Consider the following 11,076-nt stretch of genomic DNA (forward strand, 5'->3'; position numbering starts at 1 on the left):
ATGGCAAAGCACCCTGCATTTGATCCCCAGTAAACCCTACCCCTCAAAAAAAAAAAAGGCAAGAAAATATCACTTGCTCACTTTGCACAGAATAAGCTCTCAAAACCAATGAGGTGTTTAGTAGAAAAGGCATATGCCATTTGACTTATTGTCCACCAGATGTCCAAGCTCTTAAAGGATGTCAATTAAAGCAGAGAGGTTAAGTGACTACTGGAGGCACACAGCTGGCGAGGAGCAGAATCAGGATATGAACCCAAGCAGTTTGCCTACAAGGTCTGTGCTCCAACCCTGTGGTGTGCACTGCTTCACAAGAAAGAGTAGTTTTCTTGTGCACAATTATCAAACTAATGGTCATATATTTTCTTGTAAGTATTAAACTAAAAAGAAATTTCAAGAGACGCATATCTCCTGACATACACCTCAAGTCCTCCTTTTGAAATCTCAAAGGTCAAAGGAGCCAGGGTGTGCCTGGAGCATGCTGAGGAAAAGGCCAGGGGTTGAACGTTTCATGTGGCCAAGCTCCGAGCCCTTCAGCCTCCCTACCCAGGACTAGATAATCCATTTATCTCAGCAGCTTAAATGAGTTATAAATATTAACTAATAAATCCTCATAGCCACCCTCAGTAGAATTTGTATTTAAGATAATATTGTTGCCACACGCGCACACACACACACACACACACACACAAATAACATTACATTTATTAGATGCTCCCAGAGTTTTTAGACTCTGGGTATGTACCTCATTAAGGAAGTCTGAAATTTGGTTTCCATGACATAAATGACTCCATAGAAATAAGACATAATCTTTCTCTTCCTAAGTATGCACATTATGGAAATCCATGGAAAGAAATCCCAAGCATTTTAAAGGGCAGAACAGACACTGCTAGAGATTGGAGCTTAACAGCTGGCTGGTTAAAGGAGGGCCTGCATGATGTGTGCGCTGTGCGAACTCTGAGGTGAGAGCGCCCTCACAGCACCCCTGGGCACAGCAGAGCCCCTGCTCCAGCTCACCAGCTCTGCTCCGCCCTTGACGGGCTCCTGGGTCTTGCAACCCTGCTTTCTCCTCCCACGGATTTCAGAACAACTGCCTGCTGCCAGGGGGCCTCTGTTCCCACACCCTGGCCTGGGAGGATCTTTTATCTCAACTCATGACATAGGCATTTATGGAAAGTGACCTCTGGTAGCAATGAAGGACTGTGAAAACTCAGTGTCACAATCCCAGTATGAAGAGACCTGAACTCACCTGTGGGGCACCTGCAGGATGGAAGGGGCTTGATCAGGGAAGAGCAAAAAGAGAATTCCAGGCACGTCATAAGGCTGAAAGGAGCCCAGAAGAAGTGTTTGGTACCATTCTCTGGCCTTGAGGTGTGACTTTGACCATGGCAGGTAAGACTGGGTTCTGATGTAGCTACGCACTTACCTTGGTGCCGTTGCCACGACAACTGAGTTACGTGTGGATGACTGCTGCTTACCTGGGATGTCCTTTGAAGCACCCATTCATGTTCTGAGGACGAGGCCCATCTCTAGGGAAGCCGTCCAGGCCCTGCTCCATCCACTAAAGAATAACTTAACTATTATGCAATACTTAGAAAATAAGAGATTCTCTTCAGGAAGTAAGTAGAATTGATGTGAAAACTATTACATCTCATGTAACCATTTAGGAATTCCAGTGAGAAGGGAGGAGGGAAGAAGGGAATCTAAGGAAGAGATTTATTTGAGGGACATGTGGGAGCTGGTCCTATGTGGGTAGCCTTTAGAAGGCAGAATTCACCACTAAGAATAGTTCTCTGAAAAACATTTTAGACTCTGTCCTCATCTTTGAACATTTTAAACACAACAAAAGTAGCATCAAGCCGAACCATTACTGAAGAAGAAAATTATTAAATGACAGATGGTGATTCTGGCCAAACATTATTGCTTTGATTTAGACTCTTTCCCAGGAAGGGAGCAGGAACATAGGAAGTCGACGGGAGGGTGGCCGGCTGGGCTGGACAGATCCCGAGCATCGCGCAGCAGCACCAGCTTCTTCACCACAGCTTGGCAGCTGTGGCGAGCCTGCGGGGGGTGGGAGGCCGGCCCGCAGGAGCTGTGAGTCTCGGGAGCCCGAGCTTGCGTGCACACACACACTAGCTCACACACACGCTCACACGCTCACACACATGCTCACACAAACACACGCTCACACACGCACACTCACACACGCTCACACACACATACACGCTCACACATGCACGCTCACACACACATACACGCTCACACATGCACACTCACACATGCTTACGCCCACATACACGCTCACACACTCACACACACACTCACACACTCACACACATGCACGCTCACACACACATGCTTACATGCTCACACACAAGCTCACACACACACACGCACGCTCACACACTCGCACAAGGCTGAGCCCGGACTGCCCCAGGGCAGGAGGAACTGGAGGAGAAGGGGACTCTGTTGCCCTCCTTCCCTAGTGGTTCCTGAAATCTGGCGGCCAACAGGTTGAGCCTGCACTCCCCTGGTGACCCACACTGCCACCAGGTGTCCACAGGTGGCCTGAGTGCAGTCTGGTGACAACAGACTGGTCCCAGCCAGGCTCCCACCCACTGTCCCTTCCCAGCTGGATGGCACTGTGAGCTGCAGCAGATACTCTGCATCCTGCAGACTGGACATGATTCCCAGCCCCCTGTGTTGCTGACTGGGTGTCCTTGGACATGGTGGGTGGCCCCCCCTTTCTTCTTTCTTCCTGGATCCTGACTTCATCCAGGAATCTCCCTCGTCCTGAAGCCTCCCATGTGACTGAGAGGCATCCTCCCAGGGAATTGGGTCCTGAATGGTCTAAACTTCGCTCAGAGACTATGGCAAGATTTTATATTGGTCCAGGAGGGAGTATCTGATGGAAAGTGACATAATCTAATGGAAGAATATCAACCATTGTCCCAAAAAAGAGAAGAAAACAACTGTTGCCTCTAAGAAGGGAAATTTACTGCTGGTTAAACTGGTCCAACTGGCTTGGAGGCTGTGCAGAGGCAGGAGAAGCCAAGTGGAGAAGGTGGGAATAGCACCAGATGATAGCCCTGGGACCAGAGGAGCAAAGGGCATCACCCAGAGCCACTGTCGGAGGGCCACCAAACACCACTGTGCACTATGCCTGGAGGAGCTGAATCCAAGGCAAGCAACCATGGCCACCGGCTCTGGCCCAGGTACCACGGAAGCCTGGAGACAAGAAACCTCCCTCACCCTTGCCCTCCAGCCCTTGCCAGTGCCCCTGGGTGAAGCCTAGCTGGGAGCAGGTGGCAGGGCTCTCTGAACTCCCTCCAGAGAGAGGATGACCACAGAACTGAGACAGCAGACACCCGCGTCCACGTGCTCACACCCTGGAGAGAGTCTTCTGCAAATGCCAAACATAAGTAACAAGAACAGCATCCCAACCTCCGTCCTCATGGGGGCACAGCCAGCCTGACAATTGGTAAGACTGAGGAACCTGCATCCCTGCGGCCATTATTGGGCCAGCAAGCCAGCCGACCCTGACGGCTCACCTGCTTCCTGACATCTCATTTTGGACAAAAATACGTTTCATTACTTTTAAATCTAGGTTGAGGCTGGTTGCTGTTGCCTCCTGGAAGCACTCTACTGATAAATCAGAAACCTCCTGTTCTGATCTGTTGAGTGGAACTGATACGCAACCACGGCATCCAGTACTCAAGTGAGGGTGTCATGACTGCTAAACAGGCTCAGGCACGAGCCCCCGGAGGGGATGTGCGTAGCCTCTGGTTCTGCTTCTCTGGAGCACGCTGGCTAGTGGACATTTCACTGTGTACTGGTTGAACCATGTGGTGCTGTGTCCCACTCTGTGCTCGTGCCTTATACTGGCTAGAACTACAGGTGTTCCATGTGTGCTAAACCCTTGATCAGGCTGGTTTGGCTGTGGGTATAGGAAGACAGACTTGCACCCGCCAGGGACCATCTCCTCAGAGCCAGCATTCTTACACAGAAAGCCCAGTGTTGTTTCGACATGTGAGTGATGGTTCTAACTGGGGTTTTCTGTTAGAGGCCTGTCCCACAGGCGGGGGACAGGCTTGGCATTATTGCTACTGGAATATCTCATTTTAGAAGGCCCACTATCATGAATACTAGCTGGAATCTTCAGCAAACACCCCTGTGAGAGACCCCAAGGCCTCTGCTGGGAAATATACCTGCTATCAACCTTGCTATCCCACCCTAAACCTATCAGCAAACACCTGCTCGTCCTCGCCTCTCTCTAGCTTTTGTGTCTCCCTCTGGAAGCCACAGGGACTCCATCCCAGGACTCTTCTAACCCTCCCCACCGAAAGCACCTCTGCAGACCAGGGCCTGCTGGCTTAGGCCTTGGTCACTTGGCTCACATGTGCTTCCATAGCTTCATGGAGCTGAGCAGCCGAACCCCAAAGTGACCAGCACCATAGAGTCATGGAATTTAGAGCATTTTTTTTTCAAGAATCTAAAAGCTATGGGCTTTCAGGTCAGCAGTGTAGGTACTGTCCTATCATTTTCTTTATGACCTGTGAAACACGGTAAAAAGAAGGGTGTGTGTGAAGACAATGGTATCGAACGGTAAAAGGCCCCTGAGCTTCTGTTTTGCTCCACCCGAGATGCTGTTGGTTGAACCAAGTGGTACTGTGATAGCAATTACTCACCAGTGAAAATGGGCCAGGTGACAGCCAAAGAAAATGCATCTTCCTGGCCAGCTGGTCCCACTGGCTCTCGTGTGCCTTCCGATCATGATCTCTTCACGTGTTGTATGGCTGAGTCGTGGGACCGGTTCTCACCATGCACCATCAAGAACCACTTTCTCCATCACCCCAGCTGTGGGCGAGCCGGTTCTCGCCGTAGGAGACGTGATCACAACTCACCGTGCCAGCCTCGGCACCTGCTGCCTACGTATTCTACAGCTCTTCGTGTTTTCTGTCACAGGACAAAGTTCTTCCAAGAGGAAAATGGCACGATCCCAGTTTTGTCATCTTTTCCATGCCTTAGTTATATTTCCCAGTACAATTTTTCCTCTTCCACATTTCTTCAGGTTCTCTGGCTGGAGAGAGTCCCTGGTGTGTTTGGAAACTAAGAAGCCTAGGTTCTAAACATCCCCTGCTGGCATGAGCCATAGAATACTGGGCATGTGTCTAACTCTCCCTGCTTCTGGTCCCTAAATTAGGGGCTTACACATAATTATCTCCATATCCCTTCTGCTTCCAAAATTCAAGTGGCTCAGCATCCTTACTGCCAAATCCAGGGGTGGTGAGAGCCAGAGTATCTAGGTGGATCGCTCCCATCCACCATGATGACAGGGCAGGCTTGGAACCCAGTGCGCCTTCTTCCAGGAGGAAACTTGCTGCAGGAGGGGCCTCGGTCGCACCAGCAGAAGAGGGTGCCTCATGCCCCAGCCAGCTCGTGGCACCCCTTTTACTTTAACGGAGTGGAGTTGCCCATGTGTAACCTACATGTCAGCTGCCCCCCAAATCAGTCCCTCCCTTGCTGTGTGCAAACCCTGAGCAGGTCGGAGCCCACGTGGCTTTCCCTGAGAGGGAGAGGCATCCGGAAGCGCAGCTGCCTGGTGCAGAGGGCATCCAGAGAGGTGTTCCTTTAACCTCCTTCCCCAGCGAAGTCACCACTTCACCCAGCCACCTGGCTTTCCTGTCACACAGGAAACCTGGGCAGCAACCCGAGCTGGCTGCTGCCTGCCTACCAGATCTTCTTTACGTAAAAGGGACCCTGCCTGCAGGAATTCTCCTGCTCTCTGCTGCACGTGCCCCATCAACCTCCCTGAGCCAGCCCAAGTCACTTCCACGTAGGAAGGGTATGAGAAAGGCGGTTAGGGAGACCCTGCCCGGCTGGGCAGCGCACCTGCCTGCCCTCTTCAGTGTCTCTCCCGAGGGAGTAAACACAGTTACCGCACACACAGGCCAAGCCTTTCCACGTTTCAGCACTCCAAGAAGAAGGCTTCTACTAGCGTTCAGTTAATTTTGAACTGAAAATTTGTCTCATTGTACAAATTCCTCTTTAAATACGAAAGAGTATTAATAGAGTTTTTTTCTTCTTATTTTTAGGTACTGGGGATTGAACCCAGGGATGCTTAACCACTGAGTGATATCCCTAGCCCTTTTAAAAATATTTTATTAGAAACGGGGTCTCGCTGAGTTGCTTAGGGCCTTGCCAAAGTGTTGAGGCCAGCTTGGAACTTGCAATCCTCTTGCCTCAGCCTCCCAAGCTGCTGGGATTACAGATGTGCACCACTACTCCTGGCTAATAAAGACTTTTTTGTTATCAAGCAGTTGACAATCTATTTTATCTTCTTTCACATCACAATAACCATTTCACAGAAGTATTATTAAGCGGGTGTATTTGATGTGTTGTTTGGTATTCATGCATTTCTAATGAGGCTCCCACATTTACTCAGCCAAGGAAGTGATGTGACAACATTTGCTCTCGGCTTCAACACAAGCAGAATATTAACATAAAGCACGATTGTTCTGTTCCCCTTCTGTGATAAACTGTTAATAATCATATTTGTAAAATACTTCATGCGTAGCAGCAACCATGTATCCAAAACTATTCTATACACTGTGATTTTTTATACTGTGAAATTAAATTGTGAAATAGGCCTTACAACTGTGTCGAGATTATACTCTCTAGTTAGTGAAATAGATAGGGGATAAAATAATACTATACTTTCTCCATGAACTGTTAAATGAAGAAGAGCCTTCTCTAGAGCTTTTCTAAAGGAAATACGCAAATTGTTTAAACTTATCATTACACACACAACTTTGTCAAAATTTAATGTTTATTAGCCTGAAATATCCATTTAACATTGCTTCATAGTAGAGTCTGGTGATGAAGACTGCAGCTACCTAGAGGGGCTTCCCTCCTCACCAGCTCATGGAACCCCAACTCCCTGAGACTCAACTGCCTGAGGCAACAACTTGCTCGTCACTGGTTGCTGAGATGAGTGGTTTCATACACACATATTGCTTAGAATACTGCCCAGAACATAATAAGTGCTCAGTAAAGGTTAATGATCACTCTTACTATTATTCCACAATGTAGGCTATCGAGACATCAGGTCGGTGCTGCTCCGGGGGCACTTCTGTGATGACACAAACCAGCTGTACACTCCATTGCCTGCCTCACTGATCACACCCACTGCTCTCCCGCTAATGGTCCCTCTAGTGCACTGATGGTTTCAGTTTTTATATCTAAATTTTTGATACAGTATAAAGTGGAGATCTGCCCTTATATTTTTGCATATGACTATCTTGCTTTCCCAGAGCGTCTGTTCAGTGGTGTCTTAGACAGTTTTGTGTGCTATAACATAATGCCTGAGGCTGGCTAATTGTAAAGAGGTCTACCCAGCTCACAGTTCTGGCAGTCCAGGAGCGTGGTGCTGGGGCCGCACGCCAGATGGCACCCCTGTGGCAGCGCTGGTGAGGGCGGGAGCTGTGCCTGTGGAAGAGATTCCAGGCCGGTGCTGGGCTGGCTCCCGCCGCCCCTTCTCCAGGAACTCATCCAGTCTGGGGCCCGAGCCCCTCTCTCGAAGCAGCATCAACCTGCTCGCAAGGGGGAAGCTCCATGACCTCATCACCTGCCACCAGACCCCACTTCTTAAAAGTTCTCTCATCCCAGCCTTGTCACACTGGGGCCCAGGCTCCCGGCACCCAGACCTGTGGGGGGCAGGCACACGCCAGCACAGCACATGAAGACCCCACCTCTCCTGGTCCATGCACTCCTCAGCCCGAGCCCAGAGGCCTCCGAGCCCACCTCAGTCCACCTGAAGTGGATGGAGATTTCCCAGAGGGCACACGCACACGGACACCTCCAGGGGCCATGTGCAGATCCTCACCCTCTGTGCACTGCTTCCTAAAATAATATTACTTTTCCTAAAGAGAGGCTTGTCATTTGGTCTCTGTCCCTCTCTCTCTCTCTCTCTCTCTCTCTCTCTCTCTCTCTCTGAGAACTTTTAGGTTCTCAGAAAAACTGATGTCCCCGTAAGTCCCTGCTTCTCCCCCCCCCAGGCCCCCGTGACATCCTGCCCCAAGCTGCTCATTTGGTACTTTCTGTGGGCCCCGAGTCACATCACCCACCACCCATAGCTGACATCAGGGCTTGCTCTTGCTCTTGTGTATTCTGAGAGTTCTGACAAATGCAGAATGACACTTGTTGTGTCCATCAGCTTTTGTATTGCTGTAACCAAAGCACCGAATGAGGGCAACTTAGAGGAGGAAAAGTTTGTTTTGGTTCATGGTTTCAGAGGTCTCAGTTCACGGATGGCTGGCTCCGCTGCTCTGGGTCCAAGGCAGTGCATCATGGGGGAAAAGTGCGATGGAGGAAAGCTGCTCGGCTCCCGGTGGGGTCCAGAAACAGAGAGGGGAAGGGGCCGCGGGCGGATGCACCTTTCCAGGGCACACCCCAGCGACCCACCTCCTCCAGCCCCGCCCCACCTGCCCACAGCTCCCACCGTCAGTCCCCTCAGCCTGGGAGGGATGGACCAGGTCACAGCGCTCCCAGTTCAGTCTCAAAGGCCCCTCATATGCAACCCTGACATTGACCTGTCTGCTGCAGTTTGGATGTGGAATGGCCCCCAAAGCTCCATGTGTGAGTAGAGGCGTGGTCCCAGGTGGGGCACTGGGAGTTGATGTGGACCTTCGGAAGGTCCTGTGGGGAGGCCCTTAGTCCGTGGCCACTGGGCCTCCCTTTGGGCTGTCGTGAGGCAGCTTGCTGTGGTGGAAACACATGCAGGAGGAAGGCTGCTCCCCACGGGCAGCCAGGAAGCAGAGAGGAGGGGGCCAAGCCCGCTGTCCTCCTCAAGGGCACGTCCCCAGTGGCCTCGAGTCCTTCCTCCAGGCCCCACGTACAAAAGGCTCTGCCCCCTCCCCATTGTGCCATCAGATGACACAAAGTGCTAAGCATATGAGCCTTTGGGCGACACTTAAGATCAAACCATCTTTTTTTAATGACATTTCAAAAATCAATCACACCTGCACCCAACCCCAAAAGACTTACAGAAAGATAAGCTCTTCCTATGTGCAGGAGCCATCTGCAAAGTCCACCAGTATAAAATCAAACCGTCTTATTGGCATTCATACTTGTGTGGCAACCCGACATTTCTGATCAGAGTGAGTGGTAAATATTTACTGACTGATTGATCTGTGGGGCTGTGAGAAAGCAGGACCCACCATCCTGAGTAACAAGGCCTGAGTTACTCAGGAAAAAAATCGTATGTCCTATCAGGAGGGTTAAGACATCTTACCATGACCCATTTGGCAAGGGGGCCTGGTGTAGGATCCACAGTTGTCAACTGCTCAGCTCCTGTTAGCTGACAGCAGTCACACACGCATGACATTTTGGCCTGAAATGGCCACATATGCAATGGCATTCTCAAAAAACGATCCTGCCTCGTGACAGCTGAGTCGTTTCAGTTTGTGTAAGTACACTCCATGAAATTTGCACGGGGACAAAATGGCCTTATGATGCAAGTCCCATTAAGTGGCAGGTGTATGTGTGAAATAGATTTCCTCACACCTGCAGACCCTCCCAGCGAGCGGCACAGGATGGGAGCAGGCTAGTGCCGGGCCTCACCATCATACCCAGGACCCTGACGCCCAGCAGGCAGTCTGAGGTGGGGCCTCTAGAGGTGACCGGCCTTCGTGGGTGGGCGAGCCTGGGAGCATCTTCACTCCCACCACGTGAGGACACGGTGAGAAGACACTGTCTCCCAAGCAGAGAACCTCCCCAGCCAGAACTGGATCTGCCGCACTGGACCTGCACCTCCAGACCGAGAGCACCAGATCTGCTCCAGCCCCAGGAGGCGCTACAGCAGGCGGAATGGAATAAGGCAGCAGGACGGGCAGGCGGCAGGCGGCAGGCGGAGGCAGTGGCGAGAGCCAGGAGGGCCAGGCTGAGGAGGCCTCCAGCAGAGACCCTGACCTACCATCAGCAGGTTCAGGCTGGACGTCACGGGCTGCACTGCTGGAGTTCAGAAGGAAATGTGGGCAGTTTTAAGTTGCCTTTGTCACTGCTTCCCGGGTGTTCTGTCAGCTAAGACCTTCCCTCACTGGGGGCCTTCTCCACCCGGCCATGCCGACTCCCATTCAGTACATGCTTTTAATCTCCTCCTCTCATGAACCCAGCACATCTCTAACATCACTGTAAGCTGCCATGGTGGGGCGCACGCTGCCTGTCTACTGCACTAGTCCAGGGCTTGGCCGATACACAACTACCAAACCCCAGTGGTGGCACCAATGGCTTGAATGGAATCCTCTCTGGTCTGCCAGTCATCGCCTATCAATTGCTAGTTCTTTGTGACATCAAATTGAAAAAACAGAGGCTCTAAAATACTTAGGGGAGACCTACATCAGGGAAATAGAAGTGACTGGTAAGTCAACTCTACTCAATATGCAGTTCAGAAACATCAATGGTCATTTAAGAAAAGGTTTATCTTGTGACTCGGACAGGTGAATGGAAATGTTCTCTTTTTTAAAAAGGTTTACTGAGACATCACCTGCATATAATAAAGTCCACTCCTTTAAGGTCTATCCTGCAAAGGGGTTCAGATGTCACAGACTTGTGCAGTCACCGCCACTAAGTTTCTCCATTGTGCCCCAAGGAAACTTCATCCCTATTATCAGTCACTCTCCTTTCCCCCATCTTCCTACCACCCCTTCCCCAGCCCACTGTCACCGCTAACCCACTTCCTGTCTCCACAGAGGTGTCCTTTCTGGACAGTCCCCATCCGTGATCATGGACACGTGCTGTCCTTCAGGGCCTCCTTTCTCTTAGTGTCGGGTGTTTGAGGTCCACGCACGCAGGGTGTGGAGCCCGGACTGCGCATCGGCACCTCAGTCCTTTTCACTGCCAACTAGTGTTCCGTTGCACAGGATGGTGCATTTTCTCCATTTGTTCTCCAGCTGAAGGACGTTTAGTTTCGTTCACACTTCGTGACTACCATGAATAACATTCCCATGAACATCCCGCACACGTTTTCATGGGAACGTGTTTTCATTTCCCTGGGTAGGGCTGTGGAGGTGGAGCTGCTGG

The sequence above is a fragment of the Sciurus carolinensis genome, chromosome 10 (genome assembly GCF_902686445.1).
Source record: "Sciurus carolinensis chromosome 10, mSciCar1.2, whole genome shotgun sequence".
In the NCBI taxonomy this organism is placed as follows: domain Eukaryota; kingdom Metazoa; phylum Chordata; class Mammalia; order Rodentia; family Sciuridae; genus Sciurus; species Sciurus carolinensis.